A 21136-nucleotide genomic window follows, 5' to 3' on the forward strand; every position below is an offset into this window, starting at 1 on the left:
TACCGCAGTCTATTCGTTGACAGCGTCGTCGTTGCCAGCTAGTGCTGCATTAGGAAAAATCAAAAACAAGGTCTCACCGAGATTTGAACCCGAATCGCTGTATTTAGACTCCAGAGTGCTAACCGTTATTCCATGAGACCGCACTTTCCGACGCCGAAAATCGAACCCGGGCTTTCTGGGTGACAGCCAGATATCCTAGCCACTAGACCATGCCGGAGAGGGCGACAAGAAAACGAGCGCTGGTACCGATGTCTATTCGCGGACAGCGTCGTCGTTGCCAGCTTTTGCTGCATTAGAAAAAATAAAAAGCAAGGTCTCACCGAGATTTGAACTCAGATCGCTGGATTCAAAGTCCAGAGTGCTAACCATTACACCATGAGACCACACTTTCCGACGCCTGGGATCGAACCCAGGCCTTCTGGGTGAAAGCCGATATCCTAGCCACTAGACCACACCGGAGATGGCTCGAGGGAACGAGCATCGGTACCGCGGTCAGTTCGTGGACAGCGTCGTCGTTGCCAGCTTTTGCTGCATTAGGAAAAATAAAAAGCAAGGTCTCACCGAGATTTGAACCTGAATCGCTGTATTTAGAATCCAAAGTGCTAACCGTTAATCCATGAGACCGCACTTTCCGACGCCGAAAATTGAACCCGGGCTTCCTGATTGACAGCCAGATACCCCATCCACTAGACCACGCAGGACATGATGACAAGAGAACGAGCGCTGGTACCGGTGTCTATTCGTGGACAGTTTCGTCGTTGCCAGCTTTTGCTTAATTAGCAAAATAAAAAGCAAGGTCTCACCGAGATTTGAACTCGGATCGCTGGATTCAAGGTCCAGAGCGCTAACCAATACACCATGAGACAACACTTTTCGACGCCGGGAATCGAAGCCGGGCCTTCTTAGTGAAAGCCAGATTTCTAGCCACTAGACCACGCCGGAGATGGCGACAAGAGACCGAGCACTGGTACCGGTGTCTATTCGCGGACAGTTTCGTCATTGCCAGCCTGTGCTACATTAGCAAAAATAAAAAGCAAGGTCTCACCGAAATTTGAACCCGGATCGTTGCAATCAGAGTCCAGAGTGCTAATCGTTTCACCATAAGACCGCACTTTCCGACGCCGGGAACCGAACCCGGGCCTTCTGGTTGAAAGCCAGATATCCTAGCCACTAGACCATGCCGGAGATGGCGACAAGAGAATGAGCGCTAGTACCGGAGTCTATTCGCGGACAGTTTCGCTGTTGCCAGCTTTTGTTGCACTAGCAAAAATAAAAAGCAGGGTCTCACAGAGATTTCAACTCGGTTCCCTAGATTCAGAGTCCAGAGTTCTAGCTGTTACACCATGAGACCGCACTTTTCAACACCGGGAATGAAACCCGGGCCTTCTTGGTGAAAGCCAGATATCCTAGCCACTAGACCATGCCAGAGATGGCGCCAAGGGAATGAGCGCTAGTACCGGTGTCTGTTTGCAGACAGTTTCGTCGTTGCCAGCTTTGCTGCATTAGCAAAAATAAAAAGCAAGGTCTCACCGACATTTGAGCTCAGATCGCTGGATTCAAAGTCCAGAGTGCTAACCATTACACCATGAGACGACACTTTTTGCTGCCGAGAATCGAACCCGAGCCTTCTTTGTGAAAGCCACATATCCTAGCCACTAGACCACGCCGGAGATGGCTCAAGGCAGCGATAATTGGTACCGCGGTCTATTCGCTGACAGTTTCGTCGTTGCCAGCTTTTGCTGCATTAGCAAAAATAAAAAGCAAGGTCTCAACGAGATTTGAACTCGGATCGCTGGATTCAGAGTCGAGAGTGCTAACCGTTACACCATGAGACCGCACTTTCCGACGCCGGGAATCGAACCCGGGCCTTCTGGGTGAAAGCCAGATATCCTAGCCACTAGACCACGCCGGAGATGACGGCAAGAGAACGAGCGCTGGTACCGGTGTCTAATCGTGGACAGTTTCGTCGTTGCCAGCTTTCGCTGCATTAGCAAAAATAAAAAGCATGGTCTCACCGAGATTTGAACTCAGATCGCTGGATGCAGACTACAGAGTGCTAACCATTACACCTATAGACCACGCTTTTTGACACCGGGAATCGAACCCGGGCCTTCTCGGTGAAAGCCAGATATCCTAGCCACTAGACCACGCCGGAGATTGCTCGAGGGAGCGAGCATCGGTACCGCGGTCTATTCGTGGACAGCGTCGTCGTCGCCAGCTTTTGCTGCATTAGGAAAAATAAAAAGCAAGGTCTCACCGAGATTTGAACTCGGATCGCTGGATTCAAAATCCAGAGTGCTAACCATTACACCATGAGACCGCACTTTCCGACGCCGGGAATCGAACCCGGGCCTTCTGGGTGAAAGGTAGATATCCTAGCCACTAGACCACGCCAGAGATGGCTCGAGAGAGCGGGCATCGGTACCGCGGTCTGTTCGTGGACAGCGTCGTCGTTGCCAGCTTTTGCTGCATTATGAAAAATCAAAAACAAGGTCTTCACCGAGATTTGAACCCGAATCGCTGTATTTAGACTCCAGAGTGCTAACCGTTAATCCATTAGACCGAACTTTCCGACGCCGAAAATCGAACCCGGGCTTTCTGGGTGCCAGCCAGATATCCTAGCCACTAGACCATGCCGGAGATGACGGCAAGAGAACGAGCGCTGGTACCGGTGTCTAATCGTGGACAGTTTCGTCATCGCCAGCTTTCGCTGCATTAGTAAACATAAAAAGCAAGGTCTCACCAAGATTTGAACTTGGATCGCTGGATTCAGAGTCCAGAGTGCTAACTGTTACACCATGAGACCACACTTTCCAACACCGGGAATGAAACCCGGGCCTTCTTGGTGAAAGCCAGATATCCTAGCCACTGAACCACGGCGCAGATGGCTCAATGCAGTGAGCATCGGTACCGCGGTCTATTCGTCGACAGTTTCATCGTTGCCAGCTTTTGCTGCATTAGCAGAAGTAGAAAGCAAAGTGTCACCAAGATTTGGACTTGAATCGCTGGATTCAAAGTCCAGAGTGCTAACCATTACACCATAAGACCACACTTTCCGACGGGTGGGATCGAACCCAGGCCTTCTGGGTGAAAGCCGATCGCCTAGCCACTAGACCACACCGGAGATGGCTCGAGGGAGCGAGCATCGGTACCGCGGTCAGTTCGTGGACAGCGTCGTCGTTGCCAGCTTTTGCTGCATTAGGAAAAATAAAAAGCAAGGTCTCACCGAGATTTGAACCTGAATCGCTGTATTTAGACTCCAAAGTGCTAACCGTTAATCCATGAGACCGCACTTTCCGACGCCGAAAATTGAACCCGGGCTTCCTGAGTGACAGCCAGATACCCCAGCCACTAGACCACGCCGGACATGATGACAAGAGAACGAGCGCTGGTACCGGTGTCTATTCGTGGACAGTTTCGTCGTTGCCAGCTTTTGCTTAATTAGCAAAAATAAAAAGCAAGGTATCACCGAGATTTGAACTCGGATCGCTGGATTCAAGGTCCAGAGTGCTAACCATTACACCATGAGACAACACTTTCCGACGCCGGGAATCGAAGCCGGGCCTTCTTAGGGAAAGCCAGATTTCTAGCCACTAGACCACGCCGGAGATGGCGACAAGAGACCGAGCACTGGTACCGGGGTCTATTTGCGGACAGTTTCGTCATTGCCAGCCTGTGCTACATTAGCAAAAATAAAAAGCAAGGTCTCACCGAAATTTGAACCCGGATCGCTGCAATCAGAGTCCAGAGTGCTAATCGTTTCACCATAAGACCGCACTTTCCGACGCCGGGAACCGAACCCGGGCCTTCTGGTTGAAAGCCAGATATCCTAGCCACTAGACCATGCCGGAGATGGCGACAAGAGAATGAGCGCTAGTACCGGAGTCTATTCGCGGACAGTTTCGCTGTTGCCAGCTTTTGTTGCATTAGCAAAAATAAAAAGCAGGGTCTCACCGAGATTTGAACTCGGTTCCCTAGATTCAGAGTCCAGAGTTCTAGCTGTTACACCATGAGACCGCGCTTTCCAACACCGGGAATGAAACCCGGGCCTTCTTGGTGAAAGCCAGATATCCTAGCCACTAGACCATGCCAGAGATGGCGCCAAGGGAATGAGCACTAGTACCGGTGTCTGTTCGCAGACAGCTTCGTCGTTGCCAGCTTTGATGCATTAGCAAAAATAAAAAGCAAGGTCTCACCGACATTTGAGCTCAGATCGCTGGATTCAAAGTCCAGAGTGCTAACCATTACACCATGAGACCACACTTTCTGCTGCCGAGAATCGAACCCGGGCCTTCTTTGTGAAAGCCACATATCCTAGCCACTAGACCACGCCGGAGATGGCTCAAGGCAGCGATAATTGGTACCGCGGTCTATTCGCTGACAGTTTCGTCGTTGCCAGCTTTTGCTGCATTAGCAAAAATAAAAAGCAAGGTCTCACCGAGATTTGAACTCGGATCGCTGGATTCAGAGTCGAGAGTGCTAACCGTTACACCATGAGACCGCACTTTCCGACGCCGGGAATCGAACCCGGGCCTTCTGGGTGAAAGCCAGATATCCTAGCCACTAGACCACGCCGGAGGTGCCGGCAAGAGAACGAGCGCTGGTACCGGTGTCTAATCGTGGACAGTTTCGTCGTTGCCAGCTTTCGCTGCATTAGCAAAAATGAAAAGCATGGTCTCACCGAGATTTGAACTCAGATCGCTGGATGCAGACTGCAGAGTGCTAATTATTACACCTATAGACCACGCTTTTTGACGCCGGGAATCGAACCCGGGCCTTCTCGGTGAAAGCCAGATATCCTAGCCACTAGACCACGCCGAAGATGGCTCCAGGCAGCGATAATCGGTACCGCGGTCTATTCGCTGACAGTTTCGTCGTTGCCAGCTTTTGCTGCATTAGCCAAAATAAAAAGCAAGGTCTCACCGAGATTTGAACCCGAATCGCTGTATTTAGACTCCAGAGTGCTAACTGTTAATCCATGAGACCGCACTTTCCGGCGCCGAAAATCGAACCCGGGCTTTCTGTGTGACAGCAAGATATCCTAGCCACTAGACCATGCCGAAGAGGGCGACAAGAAAACGAGCGCTCGTACCGATGTCTATTCGCGGACAGCGTCGTCGTTGCCAGCTTTTGCTGCAATAGAAAAAATAAAAAAGCAAGGTCTCACCGAGATTTGAACTCGGATCGCTGGATTCAAAGTCCAGAGTGCTAACCATTACACCATGAGACCGCACTTTCCGACGCCGGGAATCGAACCCGGGCCTTCTGGGTGAAAGCTAGATATCCTAGCCACTAGACCACGCCAGAGATGGCTCGAGAGAGCGGGCATCGGTACCGCGGTCTGTTCGTGGACAGCGTCGTCGTTGCCAGCTTTTGCTGCATTAGGAAAAATCAAAAACAAGGTCTTCACCGAGATTTGAACCCGAATCGCTGTATTTAGACTCCACAGTGCTAACCGTTAATCCATTAGACCGAACTTTCCGACGCCGAAAATCGAACCCGGGCTTCCTGGGTGACAGCCAGATATCCTAGCCACTAGACCACGCCGGACATGATTACAAGAGAACGAGCGCTGGTACCGGTGTCTATTCGTGGACAGTTTCGTCGTTGCCAGCTTTTGCTGCATTAGCAAAAATAAAAAGCAAGGTCTCACCGAGATTTGAACTCGGATCGCTGCATTCAAGGTCCAGAGTGCTAACCGTTACACCTTGAGACCGCACTTTCCGACGCCGGGAATTGAACCCGGGCCTTCTGGGTGAAAGCCAGATATCCTAGCCACTAGACCACGCCGGAGATGACGGCAACAGAATGAGCGCTGGTACCGGTGTCTATTCGTGGACAGTTTCGTCGTTGCCAGCTCTCGCTGCATTAGCAAAAATAAAAAGCAAGGTCTCACCGAGATTTGAACCCAGATCGCTGGATGCAGAGTGCAGAGTGCTAACCATTACTCCAATAGACCACACTTTCCGACGCAGCGGATTGAACCCGGGCCTTCTGGGTGAAAGCCAGATATCCTAGCCACTAGACCACACCGGTGATGGCTCGAGGGAGCGAGCATTGGTACCGCGGTCAATTCGAGGACAGCGTCGTCGTTGCCAGCTTTTGCTGCATTAGGAAAAATAAAAAGCAAGGTCTCACCGAGATTTGAACCCGAATCGATGTATTTAGACTGCAGAGTGCTAACCGTTAATCCATGAGACCGCACTTTCCGACGCCGAAAATCAAACCCGGGCTTCCTGGGTGCCAGCCAGATATCCTAGCCACTAGACCATGCCGGAGATGACGGCAAGAGAACGAGCGCTGGTACCGGTGTCTAATCTTGGACAGTTTCGTCGTTGCCAGCTTTCGCTGCAATAGCAAAAATAAAAAGCAAGGTCTCACCGAGATTCGAACTCGGATCGCTGGATTCAAAGTCCAGAGTGCTAACCAATACACCATGAGACCGCACTTTCCGACGCCGAGAATCGAACCCGGGCCTTCTTTGTGAAGGCCAGATATCCTAGCCACTAGACCACACCGGAGATGGCTCGAGGGAGCGAGCATCGGTACCGCGGTCAGTTCGTGGACAGCGTCGTCATTGACAGCTTTTGCTGCATTAGGAAAAATAAAAAGCAAGGTCTCACCGAGATTTGAACCAGGATCGCTGGAATCAGAGTCCAGAGTGCTAATAGTTTCACCATAAGACCTCACTTTCCGACGCCGGGAATCGAACCAAGGCCTTCTGGGTGAAAGCCAGATATCCTAGCCACTAGACCATGCCGGAGATGGCGACAAGAGAATGAGCGCTAGTACCGGAGTCTATTCGCGGACAGTTTCGCCGTTGCCAGCTTTTGTTGCATTAGCAAAACAAAAAAGCAGGGTCTCACCGAGATTTGAACTCGGTTCCCTAGATTCAGAGTCCAGAGTGCTAGCTGTTACACCATGAGACCGCACTTTCCAACACCGGAAATGAAACCCGGGCCTTCTTGGTGAAAGCCAGATATCCTAGCCACTAGACCATGCCAGAGATGGCGCCAAGGGAATGAGCGCTAGTACCGGTGTCTGTTCGCAGACAGTTTCGTCGTTGCCAGCTTTGCTGCATTAGCAAAAATAAAAAGCAAGGTCTCACCGACATTTGAGCTCAGATCGCTGGATTCAAAGTCCAGAGTGCTAACCATTACACCATGAGACCACACTTTCCGCTGCCGAGAATCGAACCCGGGCCTTCTTTGTGAAAGCCACATATCCTAGCCACTAGACCACGCCGGAGATGGCTCAAGGCAGCGATAATTGGTACCGCGGTCTATTCGCTGACAGTTTCGTCGTTGCCAGCTTTTGCTGCATTAGCAATAATAAAAAGCAAGGTCTCGCCAAGATTTGAACTCGGTTCCCTGGATTCAGAGTCCAGAGTGCTAGCTGTTACACCATGAGACCGCACGTTCCAACACCGAGAATAAAACCCGGGCCTTCTTGGTGAAAGCCAGATATCCTAGCCACTAGACAATGCAAGATGGCGCCAAGGGAATGAGCGCTAGTACCGGTGTCTGTTCGCGGACAGTTTCGTCGTTGCCAGCTTTGCTGCATTAGCAAAAATAAAAAGCAAGGTCTCACCGAGATTTGAACTCGGATCGCTGGATTCAAAGTCCAGAGTGCTAACCATTACACCATGAGACCGCACTTTCCGACGCCGGGAATCGAACCCGGGCCTTCTGGGTGAAAGCCAGGTATCCTAGCCACTAGACCACGCCGGAGATGACGGCAAGAGAACGAGCGCTGGTACCGGTGTCTAATCGTGGACAGTTTCGTCGTTGCCAGCTTTCGCTGCATTAGCAAAAATAAAAAGCATGGTCTCACCGAGATTTGAACTCAGATCGCTGGATGCAGAGTGCAGAGTGCTAACCATTACACCTATAGACCACGCTTTTTGACGTCGGGAATCGAACCCGGGCCTTCACGGTGAAAGCCAGATATCCTAGCCACTAGACCACGCCGGAGATGGCTCGAGGGAGCGAGCATCGGTACCGCGGTCTATTCGTGGACAGCGTCGTCGTCGCCAGCTTTTGCTGCATTAGGAAAAATAAAAAGCAAGGTCTCACCAAGAATTAACCCGAATCACTGTATTTAGACTCCAGAGTGCTAACCATTACACCATGAGACCGCACTTTCCGACGCCGGGAATCGAACCCGGGCCTTCTTTGTGAAAGCCGAATATTCTAGCCACCGGACCACGCCGGAGATGGCTCAATGCAGCGAGCATAGGTACCGCGGTCTATTCGTTGACAGTTTCGTTTTTTTCAGCTTTGGCTGCATCAGCAAAAGTAAAAAGCAATGTGTCACCGAGATTTGAACTTGGATCGCTAGATTCGAAGTCCAGAGTTCCAACCATTGCACAATGAGACAACACTTTCCGACGCCGGGAATCGAACCTGGGCCTTCATTGTGAAAGCCACATATCCTAGCCACTAGACCACGCCGAAGATGGCTCCAGGCAGCGATAATCGGTACCGCGGTCTATTCGCTGACAGTTTCGTCGTTGCCAGCTTTTGCTGCATTAGCCAAAATAAAAAGCAAGGTCTCACCGAGATTTGAACCCGAATCGCTGTATTTAGACTCCAGAGTGCTAACTGTTAATCCATGAGACCGCACTTTCCGGCGCCGAAAATCGAACCCGGGCTTTCTGGGTGACAGCAAGATATCCTAGCCACTAGACCATGCCGAAGAGGGCGACAAGAAAACGAGCGCTCGTACCGATGTCTATTTGCGGACAGCGTCGTCGTTGCCAGCTTTTGCTGCAATAGAAAAAATAAAAAAGCCAGGTCTCACCGAGATTTGAACTCGGATTGCTGGATTCAAAGTCCAGAGTGCTAACCATTACACCATGAGACCGCACTTTCCGACGCCGGGAATTGAACCCGGGCCTTCTGGGTGAAAGCTAGATATCCTAGCCACTAGACCACGCCAGAGATGGCTCGAGAGAGCGGGCATCGGTACCGCGGTCTGTTCGTGGACAGCGTCGTCGTTGCCAGCTTTTGCTGCATTAGGAAAAATCAAAAACAAGGTCTTCACCGAGATTTGAACCCGAATCGCTGTATTTAGACTCCACAGTGCTAACCGTTAATCCATTAGACCGAACTTTCCGACGCCGAAAATCGAACCCGGGCTTCCTGGGTGACAGCCAGATATCCTAGCCACTAGACCACGCCGGACATGATTACAAGAGAACGAGCGCTGGTACCGGTGTCTATTCGTGGACAGTTTCGTCGTTGCCAGCATTTGCTGCATTAGCAAAAATAAAAAGCAAGGTCTCACCGAGATTTGAACTCGGATCGCTGCATTCAAGGTCCAGAGTGCTAACCGTTACACCTTGAGACCGCACTTTCCGACGCCGGGAATTGAACCCGGGCCTTCTGGGTGAAAGCCAGATATCCTAGCCACTAGACCACGCCGGAGATGACGGCAACAGAATGAGCGCTGGTTCCGGTGTCTATTCGTGGACAGTTTCGTCGTTGCCAGCTCTCGCTGCATTAGCAAAAATAAAAAGCAAGGTCTCACCGAGATTTGAACTCAGATCGCTGGATGCAGAGTGCAGAGTGCTAACCATTACTCCAATAGACCACACTTTCCGACGCAGCGGATTGAACCCGGGCCTTCTGGGTGAAAGCCAGATATCCTAGCCACTAGACCACACCGGTGATGGCTCGAGGGAGCGAGCATTGGTACCGCGGTCAATTCGAGGACAGCGTCGTCGTTGCCAGCTTTTGCTGCATTAGGAAAAATAAAAAGCAAGGTCTCACCGAGATTTGAACCCGAATCGATGTATTTAGACTGCAGAGTGCTAACCGTTAATCCATGAGACCGCACTTTCCGACGCCGAAAATCAAACCCGGGCTTCCTGGGTGCCAGCCAGATATCCTAGCCACTAGACCATGCCGGAGATGACGGCAAGAGAACGAGCGCTGGTACCGGTGTCTAATCTTGGACAGTTTCGTCGTTGCCAGCTTTCGCTGCAATAGCAAAAATAAAAAGCAAGGTCTCACCGAGATTTGAACTCGGATCGCTGGATTCAAAGTCCAGAGTGCTAACCAATACACCATGAGACCGCACTTTCCGACGCCGAGAATCGAACCCGGGCCTTCTTTGTGAAGGCCAGATATCCTAGCCACTAGACCACGCCGGAGATGGCTCAAGGCAGCGAGCATCGGTACCGCGGTCTATTCGTTGACAGTTTCATCGTTGCCAGCTTTTGCTGCATTAGCAGAAGTAGAAAGCAAAGTGTCACCCAGATTTGAACTTGGATCGCTGGATTCAGAGTCCAGAGTGCTAACCATTACAACATGAGACCACACTTTCCGACGCCGGGGATCGAACCCAGGCCTTCTGGGTGAAAGGCGATATCCTAGCCACTAGACCACACCGGAGATGGCTCGAGGGAGCGAGCATCGGTACCGCGGTCAGTTCGTGGACAGCGTCGTCATTGACAGCTTTTGCTGCATTAGGAAAAATAAAAAGCAAGGTCTCACCGAGATTTGAACCAGGATCGCTGGAATCAGAGTCCAGAGTGCTAATAGTTTCACCATAAGACCTCACTTTCCGACGCCGGGAATCGAACCAAGGCCTTCTGGGTGAAAGCCAGATATCCTAGCCACTAGACCATGCCGGAGATGGCGACAAGAGAATGAGCGCTAGTACCGGAGTCTATTCGCGGACAGTTTCGCCGTTGCCAGCTTTTGTTGCATTAGCAAAACAAAAAAGCAGGGTCTCACCGAGATTTGAACTCGGTTCCCTAGATTCAGAGTCCAGAGTGCTAGCTGTTACACCATGAGACCGCACTTTCCAACACCGGGAATGAAACCCGGGCCTTCTTGGTGAAAGCCAGATATCCTAGCCACTAGACCATGCCAGAGATGGCGCCAAGGGAATGAGCGCTAGTACCGGTGTCTGTTCGCAGACAGTTTCGTCGTTGCCAGCTTTGCTGCATTAGCAAAAATAAAAAGCAAGGTCTCACCGACATTTGAGCTCAGATCGCTGGATTCAAAGTCCAGAGTGCTAACCATTACACCATGAGACCACACTTTCCGCTGCCGAGAATCGAACCCGGGCCTTCTTTGTGAAAGCCACATATCCTAGCCACTAGACCACGCCGGAGATGGCTCAAGGCAGCGATAATTGGTACCGCGGTCTATTCGCTGACAGTTTCGTCGTTGCCAGCTTTTGCTGCATTAGCAATAATAAAAAGCAAGGTCTCGCCAAGATTTGAACTCGGTTCCCTGGATTCAGAGTCCAGAGTGCTAGCTGTTACACCATGAGACCGCACGTTCCAACACCGAGAATAAAACCCGGGCCTTCTTGGTGAAAGCCAGATATCCTAGCCACTAGACAATGCAAGATGGCGCCAAGGGAATGAGCGCTAGTACCGGTGTCTGTTCGCGGACCGTTTCGTCGTTGCCAGCTTTGCTGCATTAGCAAAAATAAAAAGCAAGGTCTCACCGAGATTTGAACTCGGATCGCTGGATTCAAAGTCCAGAGTGCTAACCATTACACCATGAGACCGCACTTTCCGACGCCGGGAATCGAACCCGGGCCTTCTGGGTGAAAGCCAGATATCCTAGCCACTAGACCACGCCGGAGATGACGGCAAGAGAACGAGCGCTGGTACCGGTGTCTAATCGTGGACAGTTTTGTCGTTGCCAGCTTTCGCAGCATTAGCAAAAATAAAAAGCATGGTCTCACCGAGATTTGAACTCAGATCGCTGGATGCAGAGTGCAGAGTGCTAACCATTACACCTATAGACCACGCTTTTTGACGTCGGGAATCGAACCCGGTCCTTCTCGGTGAAAGCCAGATATCCTAGCCACTAGACCACGCCGGAGATGGCTCGAGGGAGCGAGCATCGGTACCGCGGTCTATTCGTGGACAGCGTCGTCAACGCCAGCTTTTGCTGCATTAGGAAAAATAAAAAGCAAGGTCTCACCAAGATTTAACCCGAATCGCTGTATTTAGACTCCAGAGTGCTAACCAATACACCATGAGACCGCACTTTCCGACGCCGGGAATTGAACCCGGGCCTTCTGGGTGAAAGCCAGATATCCTAGCCACTAGACCACGCCAGAGATGGCGCCAAGGGAATGAGTGCTAGTACCGGTGTCTGTTCGCGGACAGTTTCGTCGTTGCCAGCTTTGCTGCATTAGCAAAAATAAAAAGCAAGGTCTCACCGAGATTTGAACTCGGATCGCTGCATTCAAGGTCCAGAGTGCTAACCGTTACACCTTGAGACCGCACTTTCCGACGCCGGGAATTGAACCCGGGCCTTCTGGGTGAAAGCCAGATATCCTAGGCACTAGACCACACCGGTTTTTTTTTCTTTATTGCCTGTTTTCGGCTCGCTTAAACAATACACATATTAACTGATAATTACACAACACAATCCAAAACATTGTAAAAACCATGGCTCAAACGATGTGGCCACGCATCTGTTAAAATGTTTTTATCGTCGATAGTAATTCGACGCGCGGCAACCATTTTGGGGGAATTCCTGCAACTTTTGTTCATCCACAAAATTTCTTATATACTCTTTGAAGTACTGGGTGGGTGCTCGTGTATCTACATCAAAGTGCATGGCTGCCATCCTGGATTTCCAAATGCTATGAAGAGCCATAAGCATTATCATATCATATGGGGTACCATCGTCACTTTGTATATGCAAATAGCGGATGCCATATGCATTTATGGGGAAGTCTTTTTTGATCGTGCGCTGGAGCACGTCCCAAAGAAAGACAGCATCCCAGCAGTCAATGAAAACATGCTCAATTGTCTCCTCCTTTCTGCATATTATGCAATGCGTGCCCCAAGGAACGTAGAACCCCTTTGCAGCCATCCAGGTTTTGACGGTCAGCGTACCGGTATGTAATTTAAAAAAGAAATTCTTAGCACCTGGCGATATTTTCATCGCCTTGACGCGCTTTAGTACAGTGTGGCCATGGCATACATTGTAAAGGGACCGATACATAGGCACTGGTAAAAACACATCACATAGGTCCTTGTACAACTTTCTTCGTCGGACTTGACTCAAATATTCAATTGAAAACCGCACTGACAGAAACCTACAAGAAAGTACAACTTCGCGGAGAAAGCCATAAACACCACCAGGTACGCTGCAGGTTGATACAACCATGTTAGGCAAGTGTTGCCCCAGGCGAAGTTGACAGACAGTGCGAAGGAATGGGTTGTCGACGTCTCTAAAGAAACAAAATCGATTGACTACCTGTCTTAAAAACAAATGCGACAAGCCGAGTCCTCCATTTCGCACTCGAAGAAATAAATTGGTCCGACTCGATCTTTCCCAAGACGATTCCCACACAAAGACAGTGAACACACGGTGAAATTTTGGATGTTTACCCTTGAACAATGTAAGACTTGTAAGATATACCAAATTTTACTCACTAAGAATATGTTGCAAATTGTGGCTTTAGAAAACATAGACCAATTCCAGCCATTCCACTTGTTCACTCTTTCCCGCAGGTTATCCACTTGGCTCCTCCAGTACGATTCGCTGTCTTTGTAGCATTCGAGGGGGGCACCCAAGTATTTCACCGGTGTCGTAACAAACCTTATGCTGGCAAAACTGTCTGAGGTTTCTGCCCAGTCACCGTGCCAAAATCCAAGGCATTTTCCCCAGTTTACAGCGCTGCCACTTGCAGCACAGAAGTTAGTAACGCATTTGACAGCATCTGCTATGCTGTCAGAGTCCGCGCAAAAAATGGCAATATCGTCCGCATAAGCCAACAGTCGGACTTCAACCTCGTGCAGCTTAAACCCACGGACACAGTCATTCTCTATGACACTCAAACAAAAGGACTCTATGTACAAATAAAACAATAGTGGTGAGAGAGGACAACCCTGACGGACCGAACGCTTGACTGGGATGCGCTTCCCCACCACCTTGTTAACGATTAGCCGCGTTGAGCAGTCTCGGTACGCCATGACAACCCCCTCTTTGATTATTTTCCCTAAATTCACATAATCTAGGATGCACAGCAGAATTTCATGAGGCACCCTGTCAAAAGCTTTCTCGAGGTCGATTTGCAGCATTGCGACTCGCGCACCAATAGCGTCGCAACATTCGAGGATGCTCCGGGCTGCGTGTATATTCGTGAGGATAGTTCGACCTTTAATGCCGCACGTCTGATGTGGCCCCACGAGCTCCGTAATGACTGTTTGCAACCTTTTAGCTAGGATTTTCATGAATATCTTGTAATCTCCATTAGTGAGGCAGATTGGGCGGTAAGAATTTACTTTGCGCAGTGCAACGGGGTCTTCCGATTTTGGTATAAGAACAGTGTGAAATGATGAAAAGGACGGGGGTAATATTTTCAGCTCGAATGCCTCATTATAAACGTCAGCTAAGACTGGTGTTATTTCAAACTTGAAACACTTATAAAAGGCGGAAGTCAGACCATCAGGGCCAGGCGATTTCCCGGGATGCATACTTTCAATAGCACTGTTAACTTCCTCTTCCGTAATGGGTTCTTCCAATAATTCTTTTGCATTATTGTCAAGCTTTGGCATCAGCGGTAAAAAATCTTTTTTAAAACGATCGACATCAACTGAGCTGGCGGCGAATAAACCATGGAAGTGCTCAAAGAAAGCACGCTCGATAACATCTGCGACATCGCTGACTTCACCCTCGTCTTCAATTTCTGTTATCTGATTACGTCGCGCATGCCACTTTTCTGAGCCCAACGCCTTTTTTGAAGGTGCTTCTGTCATTATCAGTCACTCGGCTTTTGCCCGAACCATAGCACCGTGGTATCGTGCGACATGGAACCGGTCAATTTTACATTTCAATGCGCGAATATCTTAAATTAACATCCGGAGATTCTACTTTCTTAGAGGAGCAACTTTTCCAGGTTTCTGTGCATGTGCTTTTCTTCTGCTCCTTTTTCTCTGCTTATAGCGCTCGAGGGGTCCAAAGCCTTCAATTTAACGACCTGCTTGAAGTTCTCCCATTTTTCTCTAAACGTCTTTTTACTGCGAACTTTCATTTCTTCAACTTCCGTCATTACTTCCTTCATAAATTTTCCATCACTCAGCAGATTCGAATTCGATTTCCATAGTTGCCACTAGAAGGCCCTTTTCATTTCTTTCGTGCTAGCTACTACAAAGCTAACCAAGCAGTGGTCCCTAAATGAAACGGCGTTAACACGCTATGCCTTGCAAAGCGGTACCAATTCAACACTCACGTACGCCCTATCTAGTCGGGCGTGGCTGGCTGCCTGAAAGTGGGTGTACTGCATAGTCCGGCCACCACCTAGACATTCAGCCACATCCTCCAAACCATGTTCCCTTACTGTATCGCTTAAGACAGCGGTACTTGCATCCCTGTAATGTCGTTCGCTAGTTTTGTCTTTGGCTGAAAGGACGCAGTTGAAATCGCGAATAATGACAAGGAGCCTATTACATTTGGTACACTGCTTCAGTTGTTCGAAAAATATGCGTCTTTCGTCAGTGACAGTCGGTGCGTACAAGCATATTACGCGCCATTCCAAACCCGAAAACAAGACATCACAAACAATGAGCCGACCAGACGGACATGACGTTAAGGCTTCTATTTTAGCACCCAGACTCTGTCTGACGAACAACACGCAGCCGGAAGAAATCCCTATGGCATGGCTTTATATAGCAGAATACCGCGGCAAGAATTGGCGCACCATGCCCCCAGTTTCATCGTCGCCATGGACTTTAGTCTCTTGGACTGCCAGTATGTCAAGGTCTAGGTCACTTACTAGTCGATAAAGCTGACATTGTTTTCTCCGTGAGGCCAGGCCACGCACATTTAAAGTGGCCATACGGATTGAATTTTCTATTTGCACCATTGTAAGGCTACGAAAAACCCAGGGGCATGGCACTTACCTTACAACTGCAATTCCCTCCTGAACGCCTTGTCCCAGTACAGTCCTTAAGGTGGCGAAGGCGGCGTTTCCGCCGTCTTGCGCTCTGTCTAAATGTTTGGCCGTGGCCGAATGAGAGGCCTCCGAGTGGGAGTCGTTTTGGCGGGTGATTCGTCCGGCGTGACAGCAGTGGTGCTCTTGTCTTTTTTCCCTTCGTCACGGGGACGCTTCCCCGTCACAGTGCCACTGTCGCTTTCAATCCCAGTCATCGGTTCCGCCTCGGAGGGGGTCTCGTCTGCTAAGCCAAGAAACGTGTCGCCAATGCTACTTGCATCCACCTTTTCACTGTTTTCTCCTACGCCTTCATATGGAAGCCCGGCGTCGGGCTTACCTGGTGCTTCACACACGCTCTCTTCTTGACCGCATGACGACCCATCTTCCACAGCAGAGTTTGGGTTAATTCCTGCTGTTTCTTCCGAGTCTGCTTCGTCCATGAGGTGCTCCATGGCGTCACTTTTCTGCGCTGGTCCGGTCACACTGGCATTAGTCTTCGCGCAGTCGTCGTCTTCGTGGCCGAAGCGGCGACAACGACTGCAGCGGGGTACTCGGCAGTCGCGACGTATGTGACCGGTACTCTTGCACCGTAGGCACAATGGTGCACGGCCCGGAACGACAACGAGAGTCAACTCTCCGACAATCTTGAGCTGGTGCGGAATGTCATCCACCTTGACGTCGGAGTGCAGCTTTAGTCCCACAGACCGCGTCGTTGGGCCCTTTTCCGTGATGCCCGGTGCTCGCCACTTCTCCCGCTTCACTTCGAATACTTTCTCATAGGGAGTCAAGGCAACACGCACGTCTTCACCGGTCACGCCGTGCAGCAACCAGTGAAACTTCAAGCGAACCTCGCGGTTATTTGGGTCAATGAGCAAACATGGGCGATTCTTTACCTTCACATCGACACCGGAGAGCAACTTCCAAGCAGCCTACGCACTCGTCAGTGTCACAGCCCATACGTGGTTCACTTGATATGCCCCCAACGACAAAACGTCGTCGAGCGCACCAAGCTTGGCCAAAGTGTCCCGGTAATCTTCGACGCGGTAAGGCCGGGCAATCTGATCACCATGCATGAAAACGGTACTCGCAGCGATACGTCCGGAAGGCAGATTGGGCAAAATCACCTGATAATCGTCGGTGCTAGGCGCAAAAACCCTGTTACCGCGGCCCGTTCGGGCCACTGAAACCGCTCCGTCGGAGCCGAACATTCCGCGACCGCATCGCTCGAAAGCCGGAAGTGGAATGCCAGCCACTAGACCACGCCGGAGAGGGAGACAAGAGAACGAGCGCTGGTACCGGTGTCTATTCGCGGACAGTTTCGTCGTTGCCAGCTTTCGCTGCATTAGTAAAAATAAAAAGCAAGGTCTCACGTAGATTTGAAGTCGGTTCGCTGGATTCAGAGTCCGGAGTGCTAACCATTACACCATGAGACCGCACCTTCCTACGCCGGGAATTGAACCCGGGCCTTCTGGGTGAAATGCGTATATCCTAGCCACTAGACCACGCCGGAGATGGCTCCAAGGAAATGAGCGCTGGTACCAGTGTCTATTCGCGGACAGTTTCGTCGTTGCCAGCTTTTGCTGCATTAGCAACAATAAAAACCATGGTCTCACCGAGATTTGAACTCAAATCACTGGATTCAGAGTGCAGAGTGCTAACCATTACACCATTAGACCACACTTTCCGACACCGGGAATCGACCGCGGGCCTTCTGGGTGAAAGCCAGATATCCTAGCCACTATACCACGCCAGAGATGGCTCAAGGGAGCGAGCATCGGTATTACGGTCTATTCGCGGACGGCGTCGTCGTTGCCAGCTTTTGCTGCATTAGGAAAATGAAAGCAAGGTCTCACCGAGATTTGAACTCGGATCGCTGGATTCAAAGTCCAGAGTGCTAACTGTTACACCATGAGACTGCACTTTCCGACGCCGGGAATCAAACACGGGCCTTCTGGGTGAAAGCCAGATATCTTATCCACTAGACCACGCCAGAGATGGTGTCAAGGGAATGGGTGCTGGTACCGGTGTCTATTCGCGGACAGTTTCGTCGTTGCGAGCTTTTGCTGCATTAGAAAAAATAAAAAGCAAGGTCTCACCGAAATATGAACTCGGATTGCTGGATTCAAAGTTCAGAGTGTTAACCATTACATCACGAGACCGCACTTTCTGACTACATGAATGGAACCAGGGCCTTCTGGGTGAAAGCCAGATATCCTAGCCACTAGACTACGCCGGAGATGGTGACCAGGGAATGAGCGCTGGTACCGGTGTCTATTCGCGGACAGTGTCATCGTTGCCAGCTATTGCTGCATTAGCAAAAATAAAAAGCAAGGCCTCACCGAGATTTGAACTCGCATCGCTGGATTCAAAGTCCAGAGTGCTAACCATTACACCATGAGACCACACTTTCCGACGCCATGGATTGAACCCGGGCCTTCTGGGTGAAATCCGGATATCCTAGCCACTAGGCCACGCCAGAGATGGCGCCAAGGGAATGAGCGCTGGTACCAGTGTCTATTCGCGGACAGTTTCTTCGTTGCCAGCTTTTGCTGGATTAGCAAAAATAAAAAGCATGGTCTCACCGAGATTTGAACTCGAATCGCTGCATTCAGAGTCCAGAGTGCTAGCCGTTACACTATGAGACCGCACTTTACGACGCCTGGAATCGAACACGGACGTTCTGGGTGAAAGCCAGATATCCTGGCCACTAGGCTATGCCGGATTTTTTTTTCATTTCTGACTTTCACATTTGAAGTCACTTGTTATGTATATAAATTGGGTGGACCATGCTTTGGCCTACACGAGCTTAAAATTATTTGAAGCAGACTAAGTCGTCGAGCAAAGTAATCTACACTGGAGGGTCGGGGAGTGTGCGATGCTCCTCTCTTAGACGCACCACACTTTCAATGAAATGATTAGAAACAGGACGAACGACCTGGTGAAAATGTTCGAATTCCATTTTCGTTCTCCACACGGCATGGAGGCCAAGTAGCATGATTAAGTCGTAAGGAATATTGTGCGGTGTGTTTACTGGCAAGATGCGTATTCCGTAAGGGTCAAGAGACAACTCTTCCTTTAAAGTGCGCTGTAGCACATTCCAGAAGAAAATGGGGTCCCAACAGTCCAGAAATACATGTTCTATGGTTTTGGCTTTTTTACATAAATAACAATTGGTTGTCCAGGGTATGAAAAACCCTTTATCTTGTAGCCAAGCTTTAACAGGGAGTGTGTTTGCGTGGAGTTTAAAGAAGAATGTTTTAACAGATGGTAGTACCGGCATTTTCTTCCCTCTTTTTAGGACGTCCTGTCCTTGGCCTCCGAGGTGTGGAAAACAATACAAAAGCACTGGAAGCACACTATCAACAAGATTCCTATATAGTTTTTTTTGCTGACACTGCACAAATATTCTTGAGTAAATCGGGTGCACAACATCCTATACGAAGCGATCACCTCTCGCAGATAACCGGCGACAGGCGCACATAATTTAGCACTTGACGACACGATGGAACCAGGCAGCAGTCTCAGCAGTCTTACTTGGATGACAGTGCGAAGAAAAGGGTCATTTTCATTCCGCAGGAAAACAAAACGCGATACAAGTTGTCGCAGAAACAAGTGGGCTAAACCAAGACCGCCTAGCTTAGCTAGACGGAACAAATTCATGTGACTGGTATGCTCCAGCGTGGACGCCCAAATGAACACAGCAAATACTCGAAGATTTCTCTGAATATTCACCCGTGATGCGCATAATACGTTCATCTCGTACGAGAACTTCGCGATAAGAAATAGGTTACGGACGGTGGCCCGAGAAAAAATTGACAGTTGCCTGCCTTGCCCTGCTGTAGCTTTTTCCGTTGCACTTCGCGCTTGGTCAAACCAATGCGCGTCAGGATCGCGGTAACTACCGAGTGGAACTCCGAGGTTTTGCGTTGGGAGTGTCGACCAGCACAAACGGGAGAAATGCTCTGGCGCCGCCTACCACTCGCCATGCCAGAAACCATAACTCTTATCCCAGTTTACCTGGGCACCAGTGCAAACGCAGAACCTTTCAACAGTGGTCGTGGCATGTTTAATACTCTCCTTGTCTGTGCAGAAAACGGCGATGCCGTCTGCGTATTGGCCAATATTTTAACGTGTGCCACCTGCAGCCTAAAGCCTGTAACAAGTTCGCTCTGAGTGATGGATTCGAGGGGCTCGAGGTAAATTGCAAACAAGGGCGACAATGGACATCCTTGCCTCACTGATGAGCGAACGCGCAGGCTGTCAGTTAGCGCGCCATTAACTATAATCCGCGTAGTACAGTTACTACACGTCCTTTTAACTCCCTCAAATATGACACAGCCAACGTTAGCGTGTTCTAATATGCTGAAGAGGATCTGGTGCGAGACGCGGTCGAATCATTTCGCCAGATCATACTTCATGATCACCACATGCTCATCCAGCGCGTCAGAGCATTCGAGCACACTTCGCGCAACATGCACGTTTCTCGCGATACTGCGACCTTTGATACCGCATGTATGGTGTCGACCCACCAGCTTTGTTATTACCCCTTGAAGTCTTTTCGCTAAAACCTTAATGAAAATTTTGTAATTGAAGTTTGTCAAGCTTATTGGATGATAAGATGCGGCGGAAAAGCGTTTTACAGAATCGTCACTTTTCGGAATGAGCGCGACGTGCGTCGTTGTGAAAAATAATGGTACCCGTTTCAAATCATACGCTTCGACGAAAACTCTGAGCAACATCTGAGCTACCACGCCCTTGAAGGTTCTATAAAAGGCCGCACCCACGTCATCGCGCCCTGCATAGTGCTTTCCCCGGAGTCAACTCATTGATAGCGTCTTCGATTTCACGTACTGTGATAGGATCCTCAAGACGTGCTTTGACGTCATCGTCCAGCTTCAGCATCAATCGAAGGAATTCCTCCTGGAAGCCTTCTACGGGGTTCCGCTGGTGGCCTAGCAGGTTGCTAAAATTCTCAGCTATCACGCGCTTGATAGTCTCACTATCAGATGCGATTTCGTCGCCGTTGACTATCTCACGAATTTCTCTCTGACACGCGTATCTTTTTTCATCCGACAAAGCACGTTTCGTTGGCCTTTCGCCGACCCATAGTTTTTCAGCTCTAGCACGTATGATGGCCACTTTGTACTTCTGGGCTTCGGTTTCCTCCAGTTGACATTTTACGTCTCTTAATTCGTTGCTGAAATAACTAGGCTGG

At 49.9% G+C, this 21136-nt stretch overlaps 31 non-coding genes across 31 annotated transcripts; all 31 read right to left on the minus strand.

Annotated features, from left to right (window-relative positions):
* Nucleotides 1–311: 311 nt before the first annotated feature.
* On the minus strand, nt 312–383 carry TRNAQ-UUG (transfer RNA glutamine (anticodon UUG)). The gene has a single exon. It is a non-coding gene; the product is annotated as a tRNA-Gln (tRNA).
* A 730-nt stretch (nt 384–1113) lies between these two features.
* On the minus strand, nt 1114–1185 carry TRNAE-UUC (transfer RNA glutamic acid (anticodon UUC)). The gene has a single exon. It is a non-coding gene; the product is annotated as a tRNA-Glu (tRNA).
* Nucleotides 1186–1840: 655 nt separating this feature from the next.
* Nucleotides 1841–1912, minus strand: TRNAE-UUC (transfer RNA glutamic acid (anticodon UUC)). The gene has a single exon. It is a non-coding gene; the product is annotated as a tRNA-Glu (tRNA).
* A 336-nt stretch (nt 1913–2248) lies between these two features.
* On the minus strand, nt 2249–2320 carry TRNAQ-UUG (transfer RNA glutamine (anticodon UUG)). Its single transcript has one exon. It is a non-coding gene; the product is annotated as a tRNA-Gln (tRNA).
* A 5-nt stretch (nt 2321–2325) lies between these two features.
* TRNAE-UUC (transfer RNA glutamic acid (anticodon UUC)) lies at nt 2326–2397 on the minus strand. The gene has a single exon. It is a non-coding gene; the product is annotated as a tRNA-Glu (tRNA).
* Nucleotides 2398–2734: 337 nt separating this feature from the next.
* TRNAQ-CUG (transfer RNA glutamine (anticodon CUG)) lies at nt 2735–2806 on the minus strand. Its single transcript has one exon. It is a non-coding gene; the product is annotated as a tRNA-Gln (tRNA).
* A 973-nt stretch (nt 2807–3779) lies between these two features.
* Nucleotides 3780–3851, minus strand: TRNAE-UUC (transfer RNA glutamic acid (anticodon UUC)). The gene has a single exon. It is a non-coding gene; the product is annotated as a tRNA-Glu (tRNA).
* A 578-nt stretch (nt 3852–4429) lies between these two features.
* On the minus strand, nt 4430–4501 carry TRNAQ-CUG (transfer RNA glutamine (anticodon CUG)). Its single transcript has one exon. It is a non-coding gene; the product is annotated as a tRNA-Gln (tRNA).
* Nucleotides 4502–4506: 5 nt separating this feature from the next.
* Nucleotides 4507–4578, minus strand: TRNAE-UUC (transfer RNA glutamic acid (anticodon UUC)). The gene has a single exon. It is a non-coding gene; the product is annotated as a tRNA-Glu (tRNA).
* A 171-nt stretch (nt 4579–4749) lies between these two features.
* Nucleotides 4750–4821, minus strand: TRNAE-UUC (transfer RNA glutamic acid (anticodon UUC)). The gene has a single exon. It is a non-coding gene; the product is annotated as a tRNA-Glu (tRNA).
* A 337-nt stretch (nt 4822–5158) lies between these two features.
* On the minus strand, nt 5159–5230 carry TRNAQ-UUG (transfer RNA glutamine (anticodon UUG)). Its single transcript has one exon. It is a non-coding gene; the product is annotated as a tRNA-Gln (tRNA).
* A 5-nt stretch (nt 5231–5235) lies between these two features.
* TRNAE-UUC (transfer RNA glutamic acid (anticodon UUC)) lies at nt 5236–5307 on the minus strand. The gene has a single exon. It is a non-coding gene; the product is annotated as a tRNA-Glu (tRNA).
* Nucleotides 5308–5478: 171 nt separating this feature from the next.
* TRNAD-GUC (transfer RNA aspartic acid (anticodon GUC)) lies at nt 5479–5550 on the minus strand. The gene has a single exon. It is a non-coding gene; the product is annotated as a tRNA-Asp (tRNA).
* A 171-nt stretch (nt 5551–5721) lies between these two features.
* On the minus strand, nt 5722–5793 carry TRNAE-UUC (transfer RNA glutamic acid (anticodon UUC)). Its single transcript has one exon. It is a non-coding gene; the product is annotated as a tRNA-Glu (tRNA).
* Nucleotides 5794–6372: 579 nt separating this feature from the next.
* On the minus strand, nt 6373–6444 carry TRNAQ-UUG (transfer RNA glutamine (anticodon UUG)). The gene has a single exon. It is a non-coding gene; the product is annotated as a tRNA-Gln (tRNA).
* Nucleotides 6445–6691: 247 nt separating this feature from the next.
* Nucleotides 6692–6763, minus strand: TRNAE-UUC (transfer RNA glutamic acid (anticodon UUC)). The gene has a single exon. It is a non-coding gene; the product is annotated as a tRNA-Glu (tRNA).
* An 818-nt stretch (nt 6764–7581) lies between these two features.
* TRNAQ-UUG (transfer RNA glutamine (anticodon UUG)) lies at nt 7582–7653 on the minus strand. The gene has a single exon. It is a non-coding gene; the product is annotated as a tRNA-Gln (tRNA).
* Nucleotides 7654–7658: 5 nt separating this feature from the next.
* TRNAE-UUC (transfer RNA glutamic acid (anticodon UUC)) lies at nt 7659–7730 on the minus strand. The gene has a single exon. It is a non-coding gene; the product is annotated as a tRNA-Glu (tRNA).
* A 1063-nt stretch (nt 7731–8793) lies between these two features.
* TRNAQ-UUG (transfer RNA glutamine (anticodon UUG)) lies at nt 8794–8865 on the minus strand. Its single transcript has one exon. It is a non-coding gene; the product is annotated as a tRNA-Gln (tRNA).
* A 5-nt stretch (nt 8866–8870) lies between these two features.
* On the minus strand, nt 8871–8942 carry TRNAE-UUC (transfer RNA glutamic acid (anticodon UUC)). Its single transcript has one exon. It is a non-coding gene; the product is annotated as a tRNA-Glu (tRNA).
* Nucleotides 8943–9113: 171 nt separating this feature from the next.
* TRNAD-GUC (transfer RNA glutamic acid (anticodon UUC)) lies at nt 9114–9185 on the minus strand. Its single transcript has one exon. It is a non-coding gene; the product is annotated as a tRNA-Asp (tRNA).
* Nucleotides 9186–9356: 171 nt separating this feature from the next.
* Nucleotides 9357–9428, minus strand: TRNAE-UUC (transfer RNA glutamic acid (anticodon UUC)). Its single transcript has one exon. It is a non-coding gene; the product is annotated as a tRNA-Glu (tRNA).
* A 579-nt stretch (nt 9429–10007) lies between these two features.
* TRNAQ-UUG (transfer RNA glutamine (anticodon UUG)) lies at nt 10008–10079 on the minus strand. The gene has a single exon. It is a non-coding gene; the product is annotated as a tRNA-Gln (tRNA).
* A 488-nt stretch (nt 10080–10567) lies between these two features.
* TRNAE-UUC (transfer RNA glutamic acid (anticodon UUC)) lies at nt 10568–10639 on the minus strand. Its single transcript has one exon. It is a non-coding gene; the product is annotated as a tRNA-Glu (tRNA).
* Nucleotides 10640–11457: 818 nt separating this feature from the next.
* Nucleotides 11458–11529, minus strand: TRNAQ-UUG (transfer RNA glutamine (anticodon UUG)). Its single transcript has one exon. It is a non-coding gene; the product is annotated as a tRNA-Gln (tRNA).
* A 5-nt stretch (nt 11530–11534) lies between these two features.
* On the minus strand, nt 11535–11606 carry TRNAE-UUC (transfer RNA glutamic acid (anticodon UUC)). Its single transcript has one exon. It is a non-coding gene; the product is annotated as a tRNA-Glu (tRNA).
* A 412-nt stretch (nt 11607–12018) lies between these two features.
* On the minus strand, nt 12019–12090 carry TRNAE-UUC (transfer RNA aspartic acid (anticodon GUC)). Its single transcript has one exon. It is a non-coding gene; the product is annotated as a tRNA-Glu (tRNA).
* A 170-nt stretch (nt 12091–12260) lies between these two features.
* On the minus strand, nt 12261–12332 carry TRNAE-UUC (transfer RNA glutamic acid (anticodon UUC)). The gene has a single exon. It is a non-coding gene; the product is annotated as a tRNA-Glu (tRNA).
* A 5433-nt stretch (nt 12333–17765) lies between these two features.
* Nucleotides 17766–17837, minus strand: TRNAQ-UUG (transfer RNA glutamine (anticodon UUG)). Its single transcript has one exon. It is a non-coding gene; the product is annotated as a tRNA-Gln (tRNA).
* A 5-nt stretch (nt 17838–17842) lies between these two features.
* Nucleotides 17843–17914, minus strand: TRNAE-UUC (transfer RNA glutamic acid (anticodon UUC)). The gene has a single exon. It is a non-coding gene; the product is annotated as a tRNA-Glu (tRNA).
* A 337-nt stretch (nt 17915–18251) lies between these two features.
* TRNAQ-UUG (transfer RNA glutamine (anticodon UUG)) lies at nt 18252–18323 on the minus strand. Its single transcript has one exon. It is a non-coding gene; the product is annotated as a tRNA-Gln (tRNA).
* Between the last annotated feature and the right edge of the window lie 2813 nt (nt 18324–21136).

The sequence above is a fragment of the Rhipicephalus microplus genome, chromosome 3 (genome assembly GCF_043290135.1).
Source record: "Rhipicephalus microplus isolate Deutch F79 chromosome 3, USDA_Rmic, whole genome shotgun sequence".
In the NCBI taxonomy this organism is placed as follows: domain Eukaryota; kingdom Metazoa; phylum Arthropoda; class Arachnida; order Ixodida; family Ixodidae; genus Rhipicephalus; species Rhipicephalus microplus.